This window comes from Chrysemys picta, chromosome 2, assembly GCF_011386835.1.
Source record: "Chrysemys picta bellii isolate R12L10 chromosome 2, ASM1138683v2, whole genome shotgun sequence".
NCBI classification, from domain to species: Eukaryota; Metazoa; Chordata; order Testudines; family Emydidae; genus Chrysemys; species Chrysemys picta.
In genome coordinates this window covers 231,189,416-231,214,703 of record NC_088792.1, presented here as the reverse complement: position 1 = coordinate 231,214,703, position 25,288 = coordinate 231,189,416, and the positions used below count along the sequence as shown (strand labels likewise).

The window sequence follows — 25,288 nt, the reverse complement described above, 5'->3', positions numbered from 1 at the left end:
TATATTTATTTTTTATTGCAAGTATTTGCACTGTAAAAAACAAAAGTAATAGTATTTTTCAGTTCACCTAATACAAGTACTGTAGTGCAATCTCTTTATCATGAAAGTTAAACTTACAAATGTAGCATTATGTAAAGAAAACCTGCACTCAAAAATAAAACAACGTAAAATTTTAGAGCCTGCAAGTCCACTGAGTCCTACTTCTTGTTCAGCCAATCGCTTAGACAAACCAGTTTGTTTACACTTGTAGGAGATAATGCTGCCCGCTTCTTGTTTACAATGTCACCTGAAAGTGAGAACAGGTGTTCTCATGGCACCGCTGGCATCACAAGATATTTATGTGCCAAATGTGCTAAAGATTCATATGTCCCTTCATGTTTCAACCACCATTCCAGGGGAACATGCGTCCATGCTGATGACGGGTTCTACTCGAAAACAATCCGAAGCAGTGCAGACTGACGCATGTTCATTTTAATTATCTGAGTCAGGTGCCACCCGCAGAAGGCTGATTTTTATTTTATTTTTTTTGGTGGTTTGGGTTCTGTAGTTTCCACATTGGAGTGTTGCTCTTTTAAGACTTCTGAAAGCATGCTCCACACCTCGTCCTCTCAGATTTTGGAAGGCACTTCAGATTCTTAAACTTTGGGTCGAGTGCTGTAGCTATCTTTAGAAATCTCATATTGGTGCCACCTTTGCGTTTTGTCAAATCTGTAGTGAAAGTGTTCTTAAAATGAACAACATGTGCGGGGTCATCATCTGAGACTGCAATAACATGAAATATATGGCAGAATGTGGGTAAAACGGAGCAGGCGACATACAGTTCAGTCACAAATTTAATTAATGCAATTTTTTAACAAGCGTCATCAGCATAGAAACATGTCCTCTGGAATGGTGACCAAAGAATGAAGGGGCATACAAATGTTTAGCATATCTGGCATGTAAATACCTTGTAATGGTGGCTACAGAAGTGCCATGCAAATGCCTGTTCTCACTTTCAGGTGACGTTGTAAATAGAAGAGGGCAGCATTATCTCCTATAAATGTAGACAAACTTGTTTGTTTTAGTGATTGGCTGAACAAGAAGTAGGAGGACTGAGTGGACTTGTAGCCTGTGAAGTTTTACATTCTTTTGTTTTTGAGTGCAGTTACGTAACATCAAAAAATTCTACATTTGTAAGTTGAACTTCCATGACAAAGAGATTGCACTACAGTACTTGTATGAGGTGAATTGAAAAATACTATTTCTTTTCATTTTCACAGTGCAAATATTTATAATAAAAAATAATATACACTTTGATTTCAGTTACGACAGAGAATACAATATATATGAAAATGTAGAAAAATATCCAAAATATTTAATATTTTTCAATTGGTATTCTATTGTTTAACAGTGTGATTTAAAACTGATTAATCGCGGTTAATTTTTTTAAATGCGATTAATTTTTTTGAGTTAATCACATGAGTTAACTGCGATTAATTGACATTCCAAATTAAAATGGAACTATTGTGGCTGAGGGGAGGAGTGTGGCAGTGGCCATTTTGGAAAGGTCAAATGAAGGGGAAGTATAGTAGCAAGCATCTTGAGAGGTGTAACAAGCAAGGAGGAAAGACAAGAAGATCTAGATGTCTGGGAAGGGGGAAAAAATGCTCCAGTACAAAGAATTGTTCAACCAAAAACACAGACATGGCTACAAAGAGAGTAGCTCCTCCTTCCAGCAACAAACTATGGAGGTGGGCGGAGAAGCACCAGTCATTGGGGCTGACCTGAAGGACCTGTTGTGAGAAATTGAAAAGATGAATAAGAAAATGAGGAAAGAGTTCCAGGCTTAAATTAACAATATAAAAAATGAAATTAATGAGATTAATGGGAAAATATCAGATGTGGAAACAGGATTAAACTAGCAATCAGATTGCATTACTAATCTAGATGAAATAGTCCAAAAAAGAGAAAAAAGAGAAAAAGAAATAGAATTTAAACTGCAGGGCATGGAAAATAGAGAATGCAGGAATAATGTGTTAATTAAAGGTATTCTAGAGGAGACTGAAGGGAGAAATCTGCTGGACGTATTTTCCATGTCATATTAAAACTGGACAGAAAAGATCACATTCAGAAGGGTCACAAATTCTTTTTCCCCAGGGCCTCGCCAGGCTTCAGAGCAAGAGATGTGCTTGTCTGACTACACTGTTGTCAAGACAAGGATCAAATGCTGATGGCAATAAGAAAGAGAGCTGAACCACTCATGATTCTTAACCAGCCCATATTTTTTTCCCCAGATTGGGCAACCTCAACCCTTAGAAAGTGAAGAGAACTGTACCAGGTGACCACAATTCTTATAAAGAATAATGTAAAATACAAACGGCATTCCCATTTAGACATACCTCTGCCCTTCCATTTAAAGCACAGTCTATCTCAGATCCAAAAGAAGGGAAATAGGTACTGAATGGATATTGTTCTTGGGCTGATACGCCTATTCCTATGTGAATGGGATCAAAGGCATCAGTCCTACCTGTCACCAAGAAATCAGTGGGAATCAGTGAGATAAGAAAACCAGAATAGTTCCAAAAGATCATCAAGGCAACGTAACAGAAGAAACAGTCAAGATACAGAAGAACAAGATTAGTATATAGCTAAGACATTACAATAAGTTATGGATATTATACCCATGTGATTATAATGAAAAGGGATGTAGTTAAATGGAAGCTGGACTATATAGCATCCAGGATATTTTACTCAATGTGGATACAGTATATCTAACGTATAAAAATATAGTTAATGTTGTGATTTATGTTAATAATGAAGTAAGTTTGACTCTAGAATTATCAGAAACATTCCAGAATGTATATTAATTGGACAAGGGACACCTCTGGTAGAAAAATTTAAGAATAAGTGAACTCAGAGAAAAGAACGAGGAATACTTGTGGCACCTTAGAGACTCACAAATTTATTTGGGCATAAGCTTTCGTGGGCTAAAACCCACTTCCTTGGATGCATGCAGTGGAAAATACAGTAGGAAGATATATATACACAGAGAACATGAAAAAAGGGTGTTGCCATACCAACTATAACGAGGCTAATCAATTAAGGTGGGCTATTATCAGCAGGAGAAAAAAAACTTTTGTAGTGATAATCAGGATGGCCCATTTCAAACAGCTGTCAAGAAGGTGTGAGTAACAGTAGGGGAAAAAATTAGCATGGGGAAATAGTTTTACTTTGTGTAATGACCCATCCAATCCCAGTCTTTATTCAAGCCTAATTTAATGGTGTCCAGTTTGCAAATAAATTCCAATTCAGCAGTTTCTCATTGGAGTCTGTTTTTGAAGTTTTTTTTTGTTGGAGTATTGTGACTTTTAGGTCTGCAATTAAGTGATCAGGGAGGTTGAAGTGTTCTCAGACTGGTTTTTGAATGTTATTCTTGACGTCTGATTTGTGTCCATTTATTCTTTTGCATAGAGACTGTCTGGTTTGGCCAATGTACATGGCAGAGGGGCATTGCTGTCACATGATGGCATATATCACATTGGTAGATGTGCAGGTGAACGAGTCTCTCATGGTGTGGCTGATGTGATTAGGTCCCATGATGGTGTCCCTTGAATAGATATGTGGACAGAGTTGGCAACGGGCTTTGTTGCAAGGATAGATTCTTGGGTTAGTGTTTTTGTTGTGTGGTTGCTGGTGAGTATTTGCTTCGGGTTGGGGGGCTGTCTGTAAGCTAGGACTGGCCTGTTTCCCAAGATCTGTGAGAGTGAGGGTTCATCCTTCAGGATAGGTTGTAGATCCTTGATGATGCGCTGGAGAGGTTTTAGTTGGGGTGACAACTAGTGGCATTCTGTTATCTTCTTTGTTGGGTCTGTCCTGGAGTAGGTGACTTCTGGTATTCTTCAGGCTCTGTCAATCTGTTTCTTCACTTCAGCAGGTGGGTATTGTAGTTTTAAGAACGCTTGATAGAGATCTTGTAGGTGTTTGTCTCTGTCTGAGGGATTGCAGCAAATGCGGTTGTATCTTAGAGCTTGACTGTAGACAATGGATCGTGTGATGTGGTCTGGATGAAAACTGGAGGCATGTTGGTAAGTGTAGCGGTCAGTAGGTTTCCGGTATAGGGTGGTGTTTATGTAACCATCGCTTATTAGCACTGTAGTGTCCAGGAAGTGGATCTCTTGTGTGGACTGGTCCAGGCTGAGGTTGATGGTGGGATGGAAATTGTTGAAATCATGGTGGAATTCCTCAAGGGCTTCTTTTCCATGGGTGCAGATGATGAAGATGTCATCAATGTAGCGCAAGTAGAGTAGGGGCGTTAGTGGACAAGAGCTGAGGAAGCGTTGTTCTGAGTCAGCCATAAAAATGTTGGCATACTGTGGGGCCATGTGGGTACCCATAGCAGTGCCGCTAACTTGAAGGTATACGTTGTCCCCAAATGTGAAATAGTTGTGGGTGAGGACAAAGTCACAAAGTTCAGCCACTAGATTTGTTTCTCTGCTTTTAGAAAGGGGTAATATGCTGGGAGAGATCAGACTTGGTACTCACCGGTGAATTTATTAATCTCATGACTGTTAAAATTAAGGGACTTGAACAAGTCCAACAAAAGGAAAAGGTTACTCTGCTCATGGGAAAAGAATGAAATACTCTTTAAGAAACATGATAAATACCTGAATGCTACTTGGGCAAAGCTACCATACGTCTCTGCAGGGCAATCTAATAGAAGAGGGGTAGCAATACCATTGCTAAAGCTTCCCATTTATTGTTTCAGCACAACTCAGTTACAGAGGGCAGAAATATTTTTAAGGGGTCCTTAAAAGGCAAACTTTTCACGTTAGCCAATGTATATGCAGGGGACTGGACTCGATGACCTCTCGAGGTCCCTTCCAGTCCTAGAATCTATGAATCTATGAATAGAATCTATATTCTCCCAATCAAGGGAAAGCATATTTTTTTTACTAACCTTTTTTTAAGGGATTTTAGAAAGTTTTAGGGAAGGGGGTATTATTCTAGATGAGGATTTTAACAAGATAGTTAATCCAACTTTTGATCGATTGTACACAGGGCATTCGGGAGGAGCAAGTGCATATTTGTTGCATATATTAATAGAGCTTGGTTGTACGACCTGTTTGCACTTCAAGAGCTGGAAGACAGTTTCCAGAAATATATAGGGAAAAAAAGGAGATAAGGGAGGGATCAATAAAAGTGTTCTCTGGGTTGTTGGAAAAGCACTGTTTAAGGGGGAAACTTATAAATCATCATACCTCAAAAAGATTAGAGCTCTTGAAAAAAGTGTGGTTAAATAACTTTGTTTTGGGAAGTGACATAAATCTACAGGATCTAAAGGAATATATAAGAAAATAAATGAAATAAGAGGGAAGATTAACCTGTTAGAAACAGGTAACAATAAACAAACACTTCATAATACTTTTATTTAATATATTTAAGAGGGCAATAAAGGTGATAGGCTTTATTAAGTTAAAAAAGAAACAGAATACATCATTCTGATCAGAATTAAAAAGGCAAACTTAGTAACTGGCATCAAACAGATCTCTGAAATGTTTGCTAACTTTTTCCATACTCTCTATGCTTCACAACGTCCAAATCCTGAAATTGCAAATAGATATTTGAGAACTATGAGACTACCTCAGCTCTCAGAAGAGGATATGTAAGGTCTTGTGTCACCTTGCCTCAGTGGGTCACCGCTGAGAATGCCAAATTCAGGACAAACTGCTGAGAAATAGGGCAGACTCACCCCAAACTGGTGGTGGTTTTACCATTAGATTATACCAAGCCAGTAACAAAAAGGAACTTCTTTCTTGCCACACTGGTTAACAAGAAGCCAAAAATACAGTCTCCTTAGGTATTCCAGCCTTTGGCACACCACCACACACTGGACTTTCTGATGAATGGTTACTGAAAATCAATTTAATAATTTTGGGGTCCTTCTAATCCCAAGGATTTAGCCAGGTCAATATATAACTCGGATTTTACCCAATAATCATGCTGATGCCAATCCTTTAGTAACTAAAACTAAAGATTTAATAATAAAAGAAAAGAGTTAATAATGGTTAATAGATCATATACATACACATAATTGCAAAGTTCTTATATCAGGTTTGTAGCAGTGATGGAATAGGCTGCTGGCTTGTCCAGTCTCTCTGGTAACTTCCAAAAGACTGGAAAGATCCTCAGTCCATAGTTCAAAATGCTCCATTTAGTTGTAAATCCACAATCCAGAGAATTAGGGCAGAAAAGAGGCAAAATGGAGATATCTCAGTGTCTATTATATCCTTTGCCATGGGTCTGGAAATTTGTTGCAATTGTATAACAGTGGCAATATCAATTATATAAATGGTCACATTCAAACATATAGCATCACATCTTGATAGCCAAATTGCTACAGAGAATGTTGAAGTTGTAATTAAGAATTTAAAATCCAGCAAAGCTTCAATGGCTTTTCTGGGAAGATTTACAGAGCTCTAAAGCAAGCATTGGTCCCTATTTTAACAGAGTTGTTTATTGTGTAGTGCAGGGAAATGAGATTCCAGATTCATGGAAAGAGGCAAAAATTGTGGTCATTCCTAAAGAAGGAAAGAGCTTACCAATTGTGCATTATACAGATTTATTTCTTTAATGTGGATGCTAAAATTTATACCATGTTCGCAGACAGATTGAGTGTCAGTCTTGCCCAAATATATTCACTCTGACCAATCTGGGCTTGTTACTGGCAGGCATCTATCTGATATTAGCTGAAGAACTCTGCATTTGATATATAACATTAATTCTCGCAGTTCTTCCCTTGTGTTGCTTTTTTTGGATGCTGAGAGAGACTGGTGGATTTTGGTAAGGTTTAGTTTTGGAAATGAGTTTTATAGGGACGTATTGGCCCTATATATCATTCTCAAGCATCTGCTTTGGTTCATGATCATAAATCCCCTCCTTTTAATATGTCGAGTGGTACAAAACAGGTTTGACTAATATCCCCCCCCCCCGTCCTCCCCATATTTGCTTTGGCAATGGAACCATTTGCAATAAATGTGAGAAACAGTCCCTTATATAGGGCATCAAAAGCGCTCTTAGTTTTAAACACAAAATAGCTTTGTATGCTGGCAACATCTTGTTAAAAATTATAGAACAGTTGAGTTTGGAATTTGAGCAGATAGCAGTCTTCAAAATAAACTACAATAAATCTGAATTTTTAGGAATTTAATATTCCCCAAAGGGTCAAAACAAATTGTTGTCAGCTACATAAATTGAAATGGGTAAAGGAATTTTTTTAAAATATAGGAATACATATTTTTGATTTTCTAAAATTTGAAGGAATGGACCAAATCATGAAATTTCTTGGCTAGGCAGTGTAGTCTCAGTAAAGAGGAATGTCTAGACCTGAAGAAGAGCTCTGTGTAAGCTCGAAAGCATAACACTCACCAATGGAAATTGATCCAGTAAAAGAAATTACCTCACCCACCTTGTCACTCTAATATCCTGGGACTAAGAAGACTACAACACCACTGCATACTCCCGAAATGGTTACTTCAGTTTCAGTGTATCCCAGTTGGTACCCCTGACATGACATTACAAACATGGCAGGATGTGCTATTAAAATTCATATGGAAACATAAAAGGCAAAGGGTTTGTTCCAAAGTACTTTATAAACCTACAGAGTCTGGTGGAATAGCTTTCCCTAATTTGACTTATTACCCATCACAATTAAAAGATGTAATTAGTTGGGTTAACAATAGACTATCCCACAAAACTCAAATAAGACCTTTAACCACTCTGAGGAGTTGACATAGGAGCAAGCTGGAACAAAAGGTTTAATTTCTAAGATATATACAATTTTGATTGAAAAAGATCTTGATAAGAAGACGACCCAGATGAAAAGATGGGAGAGGTGTTTGGACAAAGAAATTGATACATGGGAAAGGGGATATACTTCTTTAATTTGTGTAACTCATAAAGGAAAAAATATAAATTACAGTATAGATGGTATTTGACTCCAAGTAAGATCCATCATATTTTTGCTGGTAGGGTGACAATCTAAGGAAGGGGTTGTGGGGAAGGAACATACTTGCATATGTGGTGGTTGTGTCCAGCAATTAGGTAGTTTCAGGAGGAAATTCATGTTATGACAAAATGCTTTCTTTGTGGAGCTCCCCTGACCTACTTGCATATTGCTCCAGTAAAGGGAATTTACATTTTAAACAAAACAGCAAATTAATTTCTTGTTGGTACTCAGACTTTGTATTGCACATTGTTGGAAAATTGTGACTCCTCCTCCTAAGGAATTGTGGTATAGAAAATATGGGCTGTCCTTGTAAAGGAAGGGCTTTCACACCAAGTATGTACACAAGAGAAGTGCTAGAAAGAGGATGGATATTTAGAAATTTGGTCACTCTTTTTAGTGTACTCAGGGGAGGAGGGTTCCCTAGCCAGGAAGCCAGAATCTGTTGCCAGGTTCTTTGGATATTAACTTGATCCTTAATAAGTAATATACAATGTAGTATGTTAATATTTTATTTTAACTTTTCTTTAATATTTCTTATATTAGCTTTTTAGTAAAAAGTATTTTTATGTTGGCTTCAGGCTATTGCTTGCTAAAACCCATTAGCCCATCATTTTTATAACAATGTTATAAAATATAAAAACATATTCTGTAGCAATGAAAATATTGTTTTATGAATTTGAAACTGTACTACTTTTGAATTCAAAATCCATCATGTGTGAACAGGTGTTACTGTGTGTGATGTATAAAGAACAGAAGTTATACACTACATGAGAAAAATTTGAATTCTTATGCAAAACAGATAATATAATTAAAATGGATAATTCATATTTATATTTGGTTATAAATAGACATTAAAATATGTATAGAAAGTAAATATTAAACATAAATTGGTGAAAAGTTAGTCATGACAAATACAGATATTTAAATGATCCATACTGCATTTAAGATAGTAATGTGTATTTACAGCAATGTAGCTGGCCAACAAGATGGTGCATTGGCTTAACTTTTTAATATGTTGTCTTTCTGTTGACTGTGGGATTTTGACTCCTTGAGGGCATAAACTGATGTGATTCTTGTATGTGTACTTCCGGTTCCAAATGAGGTGTGTGGTTGACCAGTCTGTTTGTAACTGTGTTGTTTGTAACTCTGAGGTTCTGCTGTGGTTCTGCTGTATTTCTTTTCAGGTTTTTCAGATAAACAGGGTTTTACATAGGCTGATGAAAAATCCCTTTCCACTCTGTCACTCAGGTTTCACTTTTTAAGTACCTCTGTTTGGTCTCCAGAAATCCATGCCCTTTTGAGTAAAGCAGGATAGAGAGAACCTGAATTTCTGGTGGGGGTGGGGGGAAATGCCAACCTCCCCATTCAAAAAGTACTTGCTGCCTTTATGGATCACAAAGAAACTAAACAAACATTGGCATGACTTCCTCCTTCCCTTCTTTGTAGGGCAGGTTGAATAAGCCAGTGAAACCCTGGTTTCCAAGACAGTTGCCACCAGAAGTACTGTATGTAACTTGGTGTTGATTCAGCTGTGATTGTAAGTTCAAATTGTAAATCTGTCATATATTCTAAGATAAGAACCCTTTTGACTCTCCCTGCATACCTGTGACACAAGGTTTATTGTAATATCTGATATGAAAAGACCTCTGTAAAGATGCAGTTTTGCTGACCAGACCTTAAATTATGTTCTTTGTGCTTGACCAAGAACCTGTTTCAGCCTCTATCTTGTGTATCCTATTTTTGCCCATTTAATAGCATTCGTAGTTGCAATTACATCTGCAAGGAGCGCGTCATAACTGGGAGAGTTACCCTGCAGACCAAAGCTACACATTTTGTACAAAGTTATTTAAAATGTCCTTTGTTTATATCAGAAGCTGATTCCTTTTTCTGGTATTAGCAAAAAATAATCCAGTGTTCAAAAATCCATCACAGAAGAAAAAATGTCATCACCCACATGTGAGAAGATCTTCCAGTCAGAATAGTAAAAGTAAAAATTAAGGCATTTTCTACAAACACTGCTTTTAACTTTGTAAACAGTAGAGGACAAAAAGTGTCCAACTGCTTTCTGACAGCTTAAAGGTATTGTTGATGCAACATTTTCAGAACGAGGTAAACATGTTTCTGAGGCTTTGGCTACACTTGCAAGTTACAGCGCTGTAAAGCCTCCCCAGCACTGTAACTCACTCACCGTCCACACAGGCAGGGCACTTACAGCGCTGTATCTCCCTGGGTACACCGCTGCATGTACTCCACGTCTCCAAGAGGAATAACAGCTGCAGCGGAGTGGCTACGACTCACGGGTGTGAGTGTAAACGCTTGCAACGCTGTACTAATCACTTTGTCAAGTGGCCAATCCTCTCCATTGTTGTGACTGGCTGCAGGAAGGCGGAAGTGCCGGTTTCAAAGCTCGTACCACAGAGAAAAGCAAACAGTTTGCAGCTTGCTTTGAGTGAGTAAATGAATGATCAGGGGGCCGGGAGTTCGGAACTTGCAAAATAGAGTGCTTTTTGGAGCATGTCAGCTCTCTCTCTCCCCCCCACATTCCCTGTCACAATCCACCCTACCCCACCCCCCCCGTTTTGAAAAGCACGTTGCAGCCACATGAATGCTGGGATAGCTGCCCATAATGCACCGCTCCCAACACAGCTGCAGATGTTGCAAGTGTGGCCACACCACTGCGCTGGCAGCTGGCAGTGTAGACAGACTGCAGCGCTTTTCCCTACTCAGCTGTACGAAGACAGGTTTACCTCACAGCGCTGTACAGCTGCAAGTGTAGACAAGGCCTCAGACACTTTAAAGCTCCTGCTATGAGGACAGTTCCTGTTTGTCGCTTGAAAGGGACTCAAACTCAGGACTTCAGAAGCAGGTGTCTGGTCTTACGATGCATTTTAACATGCAATAGAAGCTAAAATTTAGTAGTGTTGGGAGAGAGACTCTCTGAAGGCTTGTCAGCATTTCATAAAAAAATTCTGGGTAGGGAGTACTTATTCAGATTCCTTTCACTCTCAGTTTATCACTTTCTTGTATGTAATGGGAAGGAACAAAGCATGCCCCACAACAATCAAATGAGATAGTTGGGCACATGTGGTTTTCTACCAAGCCCATATTTTCTCTGATTTGCGTATCCATCCTTACAGAGCTAGCTTTACAGTTTTTTTTAAAATGCTTTTTATAATGAGTATTCGGGACATAGCTTTTTAGTGATGGAAAAGAGGTTATCTGATCCTGCTAGTTCGGGTTTATTCCCTACATATTTTTCCCACCCTAGTGTTGCATTCAGTTTTAAATTTACCAAGTGACAGGACTTCTTTCATGTCCTTTAGGAAACTATTTCATAGCCTAGTGAATAGAAAAATCTGACACCGTGATAAAGGCTGGTCTACACTGCCAAGTTAGATCAACGCAAGTCAATGTACGTCAACCTAGTTGTGCATGTGTCTACACTTAAATTTGTCTCCTACTGATGTAAGCATCCTGTTATCCTGATATAGTAACATCATCTCTTCGAGTGGCATAGAGCCATGGTTGATATACTGCAGGGAAAGAGTTGCATTAGCTTCTTTTACTGCCACATCCCTTTACAAATTCAAATCTAACTTGCTGTCTACTGTCACGCCCATTACTTTGTGTCTCTGGCATGATTGTGTTCCAGACTTGAATATCAGATGCTTTGGATTGTTTCTCCCATGTTTATTTTCATATGCTCTGATTTTTCCCAAGTTCAGTTTCATTTTGTGTTCTTCCCTTGTTTCCAGTCTAAGACCTCTTCATGGTTTTTCTTTGCCCTACCTACTATTCAGCTCCTTCATTATCATTTGTGAGTTTCATTAACTTTCTGTGTATTCCTTTTAGACATACTAATGAAATACTTAATAAGACTGGGACTAACTCAGATCACTGACGTACCACATTAGATATTCTCTCTTCACCTCAAATTCAATACTTCCCCATGTATTGTTCTTTGTTAATTGTCAAGCCATATAAGTGTTCTTGTTGCAAACTTTTAGTCAGTTTTTCAGTCCTTGTGATAGATAGAATCATAGTCACAAATACCATCTATTCTATCTTAGTTCCGTATATGGTCCCCATTATCATAGTACCTAAGAGCCTCACAATCTCAAATTTGTCCTCTCAAAACCCCTGAGAGGTTGGGAGATGATATTCTTATTTTATGGATGGAGAGCTGAGGTACAGAAAGACTAAATGACTTGTTCATGGCCCAGATAGATGTGGGTGGCAAAGAAGGGAATTGAACTTGCGTCTCCAGAGTGCCAGATTAGCACCGTAACAATGGGATGGTCTTTTATCTGTTGTTTGGAAGTTGTTCAGTGACTTCTTTTTCTATTTTGAGTTGGCTAATTATGTAATGGTTATAGATTTATTATACTGATTTTTGAAGCACTCATTCATGTGGTAATGAGGACGTTCCACTTCCTACATTTCAGAGTCTAAGATTGAGAGTTCTTAATTGACCCCATGGAGAGGGTGAAAGCTCAACAGTTGGTCATGCTGATAATAAAAACTGTACCTATTAAATTTTTATCTCTTTATAGATGGTCTGCTCTTGACCGGATATCTGTATTCAAAAAGTTATTTTTGTCTTTTTGTTTTTGTTTTTTTCCCCAAACAAAAAAAGTGTGAGGGGGAAAAAAATTTTCCCCTCACATCTTCAGAGATGTTAAGTGACAGGTGTCCTGTTAATCCACCAAATATTTATTTCCTTTTCCTTAGAAGTGTTATCAGCAAGATGATGATAAAGAGCCTGCCTGATTTGATGTGTTGATGGACAACTGTAGGATTCCTGTATAGCGTATACAGATTACTCTGGGTATTTTGGCTAAAGAAGTGTAATAGCTGGAAATTAGATTTAGCAAATGTGTTACTGTGATCTAACGTCTCAAGAACCTTTGAAGACATGCTATAAAGCTGAGCATATTCAACAAATGAAAAATGACAAAACACAAGGTTCAGTAATTGTCATGTGATAGAATGTTGTTGTTTTAAAAATATATTTTAAAAAACAATCTTCATGGTGGATTTTCTTGCCAGTGTCATTGATTCATTTGCCCTAAGATTATTTTAGTAAATGAATTTAAATGTATTATGATATATATCACCCTTGGTGTTATTTCTTTGTTTTCATATGGTTGGAATTGCTCAGTGAAAGAAAAAACATGCTCACATAAAAATAAATACCTTTGTACATATAACTCAATTATGATTAGACATGCATGTGTGGGTTATAGCTTATGGTAGCTAGAGGTTCTATTAAAAAATTCAAGATATAAGAATATCCTTATTTTTGTACTTCTTGTGCTTTTTGCATGCTTGGATCATGAAAAACATTTTATGCTAACCATTAACTTTTTTTTTTTTTTTTTTAGTTCATATTTTTAAGAAACCGTTTTAGGCTATTGCACTGGTATAGGGCCATAGCTAGGTCTCTGTTATTCAAAGACATTATAATTGTTTTTCATTGCCTCTTTACGCGTATACCTAGATATTACAGTTATAGGCATGTCATATGTTTAAATTGAACAGACTATTTTCTCTCTATTTGCACACTATTTTAGTTTTGATGTTTTCTTTACAGTAATACATTTATGGATATGTATCTTTAAAACATTACAGGTGTAACTGGCAGAGGCTCCTATAGTTAAGGTTGATTAACACTTTCAACTATAAGCCCCTGTTTTCAGTTGCTTATAACTCTTTTTGTCAAACTTTTTCAAGGTTCAGTTTACATATTAGGTCTTTGCCTCAAACTGAATTTTTTAACAGTACAGCCATTTCTCAGAATGAAGTTAGTGGAGTAATACATTGTTTTACCAATGTTAAATTCTTATCGGAATGTCTTTGAGAAGCGCTAGTGTCTCCATGCTTTGGAGTAAGGGCTTGGAATTTGGCAGGCATGTAGCTCTTGACTTAGGAAAAACAAAAGATACTTCCCTATGAAAATCCATCACTGTTTGGATGAGGGCTCGTCTACATTAAACATGTTACTGCCTTAACTATACCGGTAAAATTATAGTGGCAAAACCTCCCTAGAGTGGTCATAGTCATACTGATATAGAAGTGCTTATATTGGAATACTTTATTCTGGTTTGGGAACTAAAATAAGCTGTAGCAGTATAAGGGACCTTTATTTGGGTATAATAGTGTCTGCACAAGAGTTTTTACCAGTATAAATGTGTTGGCAAAAAATCACATCCCTAATTGACAGAATTATGGTCATAAAACTTTTAAACGTAGACCAAGCCTGCATGTTAAGCCTCTGATCACTATTTGCAATGATTTTTTTAAAGAGTGTTTTTTTTTTTTTTTAGCGATTTGGGTGCTGGAATCGCTGAACATTCCTTTTGCATTGAGCATTCTCTATCCCCACTGAGTTTGGTGGCAACTGCATTGAGCATGCCCTATTCCCGCAGATCACACTGAGCATGATATAGCCTCACTGACTTTTATCTGCACTGAATATGGTCCAAGTTGCACGTGGCTCCCTACGTGGTAGGCACAGAGCTAGAGCTCCAGGCTGGGGGTGGGGTGGGAATGGGGAGCAGCAGATACAGCAGTAGCAGCTGCCCTCCCCAGAGTTGCCAAATCACGTGACTTAAGACAAGTCTTCTAATACTTGGGAGATTTTAAGGCTTCTCGTTACTTCCTGATACTTGACTTCAAATTCATATTTTCCCTTACTTTCCTTAGTGGGACTGGAGCCTCAAGCAAGATGGCTACCATTTTCCCATGACATTAGCAGGTGAAAGTGAGGCTGTCCCTAGTGAAGATGGGTACCACCTCACATTGTTTATAATGAGGCTGAAGCTAGCTGGCCCTTAGGGAGGGTCTTAGCCCTATATTCACCTTGTGTGGGCTCAGGCAGACTACAAAAGGAATGTGGAGAAGCAGAAAATGAGACTGAAGTGGGGACCCCGGAAACAGAAGGTGGGGGTAGTGTAAATGTGATTGGGCAGGCAAAGAGGCTACAGAATGCAGAAAAATAAAACCTTGTTTAAAATAAGTTTTTAATCCCAGTTTTTGAAGTGGTGCTGCACTTGATTTGTCTTTGGCTGCATTTACAGTTAAATTTTGTTTTGCATTGTTTAATTGCACCCATTGATAGCAAAAGTAACTTTCATCAAGGTGGAGAAAATTTTCACAAAAATAATTTTTGTTTTTTCTTAAATTATTTTTACTTGTTGCTAGTTCTTTACATTTTATTTTAGAGTATCTAAACTGCTAACGTGAATGTTCTGTACTTGTTTCTTTAATTTCATAATTGTCAGTAGAATTTCAGATTTTACGTACATTTTTCTACTAAAAAGTTTCATGTGTAAAATGCTTATCTGTGCTGAAAAAGACATGTCCAGAAATCCATTAACTTCTTCACTGGGAGAACACCAAGTCTAACAAAACTCATGAGCTAATAGCCTGTACCATATTTGTAACCACCAGAAGTCAAGAGAGTAGAAATATTTTGACCAGGCTATCCTCCCTCAGAGTTTGAACTCAGTAGAACTTGTGCTTTGAAGTCACTTAAGTACACAGATGGGGATTAAAAAAAAAAGACCCAGCTGCCTCATTCCTTGAGCAATGTGTCATCCTTGTGCATTGAATGAGGAAAGGATCCTGTGGAAAAATAATATCTGATCATATAATTAAAGACTATATCATAATGCATACACATAAGAGGGATGATAGCATTCCCTATTTTTTGAGTGCTTGACTTTTCAACCTTAATCTTCTTTTAAGGTAGATGGGGTTTTTGTATGCAAATAGGTAATAAATTCCATAACTTTATGGGGATTGGACTAGATGACCTCCTGAGGTCCCTTCCAACCCTGATATTCTATGATTTCTATCGGTCTTTCATAGGGCGATTTGGGAGCAAGACACACCTTTTGAAAAAAGATAATTTTATTTTAAGGCCACCAAAATTAACATGGAATGTGGGCAGGTGTAGAACCTGAAATAACTTTAAACTTTTTCAGGTGATCTCTTCAGGGAATGGACGTGTATAAAACAAACTACAGCCTGAAGACCTAATGAGTATGTGATTACGTAACTCTGGAGAACTGGAAAATATCTGTATTTGTTAAACTGAGGGGGCATGCAATATTATTATCTGGGTGATATTAACCTGCCTAAATGCCAGGGATTAAAGGAGGAAACCCCACAGGAAATGAAAGAATGACAAAGAGAAGGCTCCTGGGGGAAACAATGGCCGAGCCATCAATGGGGAAGAAACTACCTGTCTGGTTCATTCCAGCTGGAGTGGTTTGCTCTTCTCGAGACTAAAGCCTGGGATCAGAGGGGATGCTAACCCTCCAAAACCGTACAAAGGGGAGGGGATTTGTGTCAATTGGGAGAGGAGGCTATCCAGGGCATGGGTGAAAAGCTGACAACCTGGCAAATGCGCGTAGAGGGAGAGAGGTAGAAATTGCAGTTGAGGCAGTCAGTTTATGCCTGCCTGAGTTGGAGTTAGCTGGGCTGTGGGGAACTTACAAAATAATACCCATGTATGTAGGTCTTTTACCTTTTGCTCTGTGCTTTGTACCTTTTTGAGGAAAGAAACCCTTAGGGGTGCCCAAACTGAGTTAGACTATGTTGTTAATGTTATTAGGAACCAGATGCCTGCAGCTAAGAGATCCAGTCTAAGGGTATGTTTACACTACCTGCCGGATTAGTGGGCAGCGATCAGTCCAGCGGAGATCAATTTATCACGTCTAGTCTAGACATGATAAATTGATCCCCAAGCACTCTCCCGTTGACTCCTGTACTCCAGTGCTGCGAGAGGTGCAGGCAGAGTCGATGGGGGAGCGGCAGCATAGCTGAAGTTGTGTAACTTAGATCGATCCCCCCCTCCAGTGTAAACCAGGGCTAAGAATAGTTGGATCATGTGTTTCCACCCAGAGTGAGGTGCAGAGAGCCAGGCCTAACAGGGATGTAAGGGGCAATTTGCTCTGTAGTCGTGACAGTAACATAGAAATGAATTATTTGCATCTACTTGATTATCATGTTTGCTGTTTAATATATAATGAAGCATTAATATTTCATTAGTATCCAGTAGAAATGGACTGTTCTATAGGAATTGGTTCTTTAAGAAATAAGAGTATACAGAAGGCAGAAGATATTTTGTTTAATCACTGGCTTTTCGTATCCTGTATGTAACACAGTAAAACTGAAATAAAATAGGATGATGTGTCTGTAAACCATCTCAAATGAAATGTGTTGGTTCTGTTCCATAATATTTTTAGAATAGTTTTATAGTGCATCACTTCCTCCTTATTTGTGCTTTCTACTGTAAAGATTATTCAGATTTTCTCATGTCTAGAAGATGCCTAAAACCTTTAAGGTTTATGGAACAATGGAGAGAGATTTATGAGAAATCTAGTACGATTTTGCATGATATGGTTAAAAAAACAGTTGTCAAATTTCTTTAAAATAAATATTAGTATTTCTAATTTTAAACTAAGATTATAAATTTGTATTATTCTAGTATAGAATTCAGGAGCACTTTCTGTGATGTGAGCCCAACATTTATTACTAAAACAAAGTAAGTATTGCCTATTGTTGAAATATATTATATCTATATATATATAGATATATCCCAAAACAAGTGTTACACTCCTGTGTATAATTATGAAATGCGTTGTTTCTTTGCATTTTAAGTGGGATAGCACAAGTGATGAAATATATTTTAATGGATTTGCTTCTGCCCTATAACAAATCAAAAGTGAGGGGAAAAAATCATCCGATAGGGTTCTCCTTTATCTTAAATTTTCTTTTTTGCAGAGATTAGGATATTCTATTCCCCTGTTTCTAGAACGGACTATGTGCTCCATCATTATCATCATTCTTTACTTATGTTGCCATCCTCAAAGGATCTTTGTTGCTTCCTCTAGCCAACAAATGCTGGACACAGCTCTCCTGCATCCTGTCAGTGCCACTTCCGTTAACTTGAATAAGTTATTTGAAACTGTTGTAAGATGCCTCTGCTTCCTGCAGAAGTTGGATTTTAGATTGCGATTTTGCAATATTTATGTATCTCTTCAAAGATGTATTTTCTCTTCCTCAACTGCCTCACTTTTTTATTTTTTCTAAATATCAAGCCATGATTTAGAACTTAAATTGATGAGCAGTTTTAAAGCAAAAGACCTATAGCAACTTGCTATGCTCATTGGGGGGAATCAGGCCATGAAATGTAATTAATGTTTGTGCTGAACACTTATCATTAAGGATCTCAGGTTTTGACATTTAATTGCAGAACAAATCTGGGCACCTATCTCAGTATGGTGTTCTCAATCTGCGTTCCCTTGGCATTTAGTCCTGTAATGCCTCCAAGCATGAAATTGACAAGGAGCAGCATATATCTAATGCTTCAGATTTGAAACTTGAGTAGCATGCACTAAATGTTTAAAAATTCTTTAAAGGTATGTTCTTAATTTTGAATATCTTGTATCCTAGTATAAAATTAGAAATTTAAATCTTTTGGAATATGTATATAAGTGTGTGTATGTGTGTGTGTGTGTGTGTGTGTGTGTGTGTGTATATATATATATATATATATACACAAATACACTGTATATATATATATATATATGTGTGTGTGTGTATATATATTATACAAATATTATATATTTGTATGTGCATACAAAACTATACATTGCTTATATTAATATTTCTTAAACTCATCACAATCACTTGTTTGGTTCTCTGAATGCTGTATAGTGATCATGAACAGTGGTGTCTTTAGGTCTGTGCATTTGCACAGGACCTTACGTTGCCATGTGCCATTTAACCAAAATACACACGTTTCAGCCATTGTATCTTCCCGTCTTCCCCTTCTATAATCCTGTCAGGCTACAGTGCTTCTGAGCCACAGCAGAGTGAATTCTCTGTTTTCCCACCCCACATTAAGTATGTGAACATTGAGTTAGGAAAATGAGCCCCCATTCAAGTAGCATGGCCAACTGCACACTTGGGAAATGAAAACGCATGAAGTGGGGACTGTTTCACCAGAACCTGAGGTAGGTTGTAGGCTGGCAGGAGGTGTTCAAGAAGAGTGTGTTAATGCATGTATTGTAGCATTATAACTGATCAAGATGAAAGGCAACAGAAGGTAAAGAGTAGGGAGAAGAATTGTGGAAAGAAAATGATGGGGTGGGAATGTAGATCAGAGAGCAGATTGAGCAGATTTAGAATTTTCTGTTTCTATTTGAATAGATTTTTTTTGCATGTATGTGAATCATCTCTGAAAGTGTTGATAGAGGTGGGTGGCTGTTTAAGGAGGAATTTAAGAGAGAGTGGCTGAATGGCTCACAAAAAGCGAAAGGTTGTTCGAAGGCTAAAAGTTGGGCATGGAAGAAGGCGCAATGAGGACCTAGCAGGGAAAGTCGGCAGACAGGAGAGCAGATACATAAGTGAACTAGAGCTGTATGGAGGCTTTGGCAAAACTAGGGGATTTTGCAAAAGAATACTGCTGCTGATCCCATAGGGAGGAGACCTAGGGTAGATAAGGCTAAAGTCTCAATACAACTCAACTTATGCATTTGCTGTCATGAAAGGTTTCAGAGTAGCAGCCGTGTTAGTCTGTATCCGCAAAAAGAAGAACAGGAGGACTTGTGGCACCTTAGAGACTAACAAATTTATTAGAGCATAAGCTTTCGTGGACTACAGCCCACTTCTTCGGATGCATATAGAATGGAACATATATTGAGGAGATATATATACACACATACAGAGAGCATAAACAGGTGGGAGTTGTCTTACCACCTCTGAGAGGCCAATTAATTAAGAGAAAAAAAACTTTTGAAGTGATAATCAAGCTAGCCCAGTACAGACAGACAGTTAGATAACAAGTGTGAGAATACTTACAAGGGGAGATAGATTCAATGTTTGTAATGGCTTAGCCATTCCCAGTCCTTATTCAAACCGGAGTTGATTGTGTCTAGTTTGCATATCCATTCTAGCTCAGCAGTTTCTCGTTGGAGTCTGTTTTTGAAGTTTTTCTGTTGTAATATAGCCACCCGCAGGTCTGTCACTGAATGACCAGACAGGTTAAAGTGTTCTCCCACTGGTTTTTGAGTATTTTGATTCCTGATGTCAGGAATACTCAATAAAAATACTCAAAAACCAGTGGGAGAACACTTTAACCTGTCTGGTCATTCCAGTGCTGTCTATCTCAATAGTTCCTACTGACAGGATATGCATGTAATATTGCCAATTAAAAAAAAATACCCTGGGAAATTCCATAAATACAAGAAAAGAATTCTAAGGATTCACTCAAGCACAAAATGCCACATTAAGGTTCCATATGCAACCTGAACTCTTTTTGCATGTATGTATTTTGATAGGTTTTTAAATTATACAAATACACTGTTTTTCAAATGTAATACAATTACAGCTTGGTTTTTTACAACTTTAGACTTCTCTGTCCTCTTGTAATGCCATGTTTTGCTCTCTGTATGATAGTCTGTGTAAGTCATTTACATAGAAAGTGCACAATAAACTATATTTAATCAACATACTAGACATTAAATATTCAACAGAGTAATAAGTTAATGGAACTTCTAGACCATCTAAATTATCAGTTGTTAGCTTTGTAATTAAATGTCTTATCCTGAATTGCCCAAAGGAAGTTACTGCTGCTTCGCAGAAGACTGCTGATTTAGGTTTTTGAAATTTGAGTGCAGAAGCAGTAACCATTGCCATCTAAAGACTGTGTTTGAATAGTTTTGCATTGGTGAAATACAAGATTTTTTTTAATGTGCACTGTCAAATTTTAGTAATCATTACTCAGTGAAATCTAACATTGCACCTTACTTTTTTTTTTTTTTTTTTTACTGCTGAACTAGAAAATGTCTTACCATAATACCAGTCATCAACTGCAGCAGATTCCATGGGTTATGTCAATAAAAGACTGATTTTGACAGCCTCACCATAATCCTACATTGCTGGCTACACCAGTTGTCTTGGAAAACTTCTAGGACAATAAGTAACAGCAATGGTTTATGATGAGCATTTTATTTTTAAAATGGTGTTTACACCTAATAAACTAGATTTCAGAAATAAACACACTTTTCCATTTGCTGAAATCTGTTGCTGCAGCATCTCTTCTATCTTGATTCAGTTAATATAGACTCATAGACTTTAAGCTCAAAAAGGACCATCATGATCATCTAGTCCAACCTCCTGCACATTGCAGCCTACAGAACCTCACCCACCCCCTCGTGTGATAGACCCATAATCTATCGCTGAGTTACTGAAGTCCTCAAATCATGATTTAAAGTAGGGCTGTCAAGCGATTAAAAAAATTACTCGCAATGAATTGTGCGATTAAACAAATTAATCACGCTGTTAACAATAAAATACCATTTATTTTAAATATTTTTGGATGTTTACTACATTTTCAAATATATTCATTTCAATTACAACACAGAATACAAAGTGTACAGAGCTCACTTTATATTTATTTTTAATTACAAATATTTGCACTGTAAAAAAACAAAAATAATGTATTTTTCAGTTCACCTAATACAAATACTGTAGTGCAATCTCTTTATCATGAAAGTTGAACATACAAATGTAGAATTATGTACAAAAAAACTGCATTCAAAAATAAAACAATCTAAAACTTAAGAGCTACAAGTCCACTCAGTCTTACTTCTTGGTCAGACAGTCACTCAGACAAACAAGGTTGGTTACAATTTGCGGGAGATAATGCTGCCTGCTTCTTGTTTACAATGTCACCTGAAAGTGAGAACAGACATTCGCATGGCACTGTTGTAACTGGCGTTGCAAGATATTTATGTGCCAGATGCACTAAAGATTCATATGTCTCTTCATGCTTCAATCACCATTCCAGAGGACTTGCTTCCATGCTGATGATTGGTTCTGCTTGATAACAATCCAAAGCAGTTAGACTGATGCATGTTCATTTTCATCATCTGAGACAGAGGCCACCAGCAGAAGGTTGATTTTCTTTTTTGGTAATTTGTATTCTGTAATTTCCGCATCAGATTGTTGCTCGTTTAAGGCCTCTAAAAGGATGCTCCACACCTCATCCCTCTCAGATTTTGGATGGCACTTCAGATTCTTAAACCTTGGGTCGAGTGGTATAGCAATTTTTTGAAATCTCACATCAGTACCTTCTTTGCGTTTTGTCAAATCTGCTGTGAAAGTGTTCTTAAAACGAACATGTGCTGGGTCATCATCTGAGACTGCTATATCATGAAATATATGCAGAATGCGGGTAAAACAGAGCAGGAGACATAGAGTTCTTCCCCACCCCCCAGGAACACAGTCACAAAATTAATGGACACATTATTTTTTTAATGAGCATTATCAGCATGGAACCATCTCCTCTGGAATGGCCAAAGCATGAAGGGGCATACAAATGTTTAGCATATCTGGCAAGTAAATACCTTGCAACGCAGGCTACAAAAGTGTCATGCGAACACCTGTTCTCACTTTCAGGTGGCATTTTAAATAAGAAGCAGGCAGCAATATCTCCCATCAATGTAAACAAACTTGTTTGTCTTAGCGATTGGCAGAATAAGAAGTAGGTCTGAGTGGACTTGTAGGCTCTAAAGTTTTACACTGTTTTGTTTTTCAGTGCAGTTATGTAACCAAAAAAAATCTGCATCTGTAAGTTACACTTTCATGATAAAGAGATTGCACTTCAGTACTTGTATGAGGTGAATTGAAAAATACTATTTCTTTTATCATTTTTACAGTGTATATATATTTAATAAAAATAATATAAAGTGAGCAGTATGCACTTTGTATTCTGTGTTGTAATTGAAATCAAATGTCCAAAAATATTTAATAAATTTCAATTGTTTATTCTATTGTTATAAGTGCGATTAATCACGATTAATTGTTTTAATCACGATTAATTTTTTTGAGTTAATCACATGAGTTAACTGCAATTAATTGACAGCCCTAATTTAAAGACTTCAAGTCCCAGAGAATCCACCATTTATTCTGGTTTAAACCAGCAAGTGACCTGTGCTCCATGCCGTAGAGGAAGTCAAAAAAAACCCTCCAGGGTCTGTGCCAATTTGACCTGGGGGAAAATTCCTTCCCAACCCCAGATATGGAGATCAGTTGAACCCTGAGCATGTTGTCAAAACTCACCAGCCAGACACCTGAGAGAATTTTCTGTAGTAACTCAGAACCCTTCCCAATTATTGTCCCTTCTCTAGCCGTTGGGAATTTTTCCTACTAGCAGTCGTAGATGGGCCACATGCCATCGTAGGCAGTCTCATCATACCATCCCCTCCATAAAATCAAGCTCAGTCTTGAAGCCAGTTAGGTTTTTTTGCCTTTGCCCCCCGCTGCTCCCTTTGGAAGGCTATTCCAGAACGTCACTCCTCTGATGGTTAGAAAACATAATCTAATTTCAAGCCTAAACTTGTTGATAGTCAGGGTATATCTCTTTGCTCTTGTTGGCATTGGCGCTTAACTTAACTCCTCTTCCTCCCTGCTATTTATTTATCTATGTATTTATAGAGAGCAATCTTATTTCCCCATAACCTTCTTTAGCTTAGGCTAAACAAGCCACGCTCCTTGAGCCTCCTCTCATAAAGTAGGTTTTCCATTTTTCAGATCATCCTAGTAGCCCTTCTCTGCACCTTTCCATTTTTAATTCATCTTTCTTAAATGTGGAAGACTAGAATTGTACGTACTATTTCAGATGAGATCTCACCAGTGCCTTGTATAATAGCAATAACACTTCCTTCTCTCCACTGGAAATACCTCGCCCGATGCATCATGGGATTGCATTACCTTTTTTCACGGCTGCATCACATTAGTGCAGGGGCAGGCAAAATTTTTGTCCTGAGTGCCACATCAGGTTTCCGAAATTGTATGGAGGGCCGGTTAGGGGAGGCTGTGCCTCCCCAAACAGCCAGGTGTGGCCCTGCCCCCATCAGACCCCCCCTGCTTCTTGACCCCTGACAGCCCCCCTGGAACTCCTGCCCCATCCAACCCCCTCTGTTCCCTGACTGCTCCCCGCTGCCCCATTCAACCCCCCCTCTCATTCCTGACTGCCCCCCCCGGGACCCCTGCTCCATCCAACCACCCCTTCTCCCTGACTGCCCCCGGAACCCCTGCCCCTGACTGCCCCCTGCCGCCCCATCCAATCCCCCCTCCTTCCTGACAGTCCCCCTGGGACCCTTGCCCCCATTCGACCCCCCCCCCTTCCCCGCCCTGTGACTGCCCCCCCAATCCACACCGCCCCCCCCCCCCGGAACTCCTCTGTCCTCTACCCACCCCCCCTGCGGGGGAGGGGGGAGGGGCAAGGGGCTAGCCTCCTGGGCCAGGGGCTGGGCAGGAGGGTCCCGCTGGCCGGATGTGGCCCACGGGCCGTAGTTTGCCCACTTCTACATTAGTGGCTCATAGTCAGCTTGTGATCAACCAATACACTTAGGTCTTTCTCCTCCTTTGTTGCTTCCAACTGACACATCCACAGCTTATAGCCAAAATTCTTTGCTGTTAGTCCCTAAGTGTTACCTTGCACTTTGCATTATTAAATTTAATCACATTTCTATTACTCCAGTTTTCAAGATTGTCCAGATCTTCGTGTTTGCTTTTTTGGTCTTCCTCCATATTTGCAATACCTCCCAACTTTGTCTCATCTGCAGATTTTATTAGCATGCTCCCATTTTTGTGCCAAGGTCATGAATGAAAACGTTAATCATTTTTGTTGCCCATCTCTTTACCTTTTCCATTTCTAATATTTATTTTGAGATATGCCTTGAGATGGGGTGACCAGAACTGCGCGCAGCATTCAAAGTGTAGACGTACCATGGATTTATATAGTGGTATTATGATACTTATGTTTTTTTTGTCTATCCCTTTCTTAATGATTCCTAACATTCTGTAATTTTTTTGACTGCTACTGCACATTGAGTGAATGTTTTCAGAGAACTATTCACAGTGACTCCAAGATCTTTTCTTGAGTGGTAACAGTTAATTTAGACCCCATAATTTTGAGTGTATAGTTGGGATTATGTTTTCCAATATGCATTACCTTGCATTTATCAACATTGAATTTCATCTGCTATTTTGTTGCCCAGTTTTGCGAGATGCTTTTTTAACTCTTCACAGTCTGCTTTGGACTTAACCATCTTGAGTAATTTTGTATCATCTACAAATTTTACCACCTCACTGTTCATCTCTTTTTTTCCAGATAATTTATGAATATGTTGAACTTGTTCTTCCCCCTGTGACGCATGGAGGTGGAATGCAATGAGTACATCTGCCCATGTATTTGACCATTCATGAACTGTATTGACTGGT

At 38.3% G+C, this 25,288-nt stretch overlaps 1 protein-coding gene across 3 annotated transcripts in view; it reads left to right on the top strand.

The window, feature by feature from the left end:
- ARFGEF1 (ADP ribosylation factor guanine nucleotide exchange factor 1) overlaps positions 1-25,288 on the top strand; it is a 170,890-nt gene that overhangs the window by 26,143 nt on the left and 119,459 nt on the right. Inside the window, exon 2 of one of the 3 annotated variants that reach the window (XM_065585718.1) lies at positions 17,481-17,537. The exons of the other annotated variants lie outside the window; for them this stretch is intronic. The gene's annotated coding sequence lies outside the window, so the exon portion shown is untranslated. The remainder of the gene's footprint in view (positions 1-17,480; positions 17,538-25,288) is intronic. 3 annotated transcript variants of the gene reach the window in all.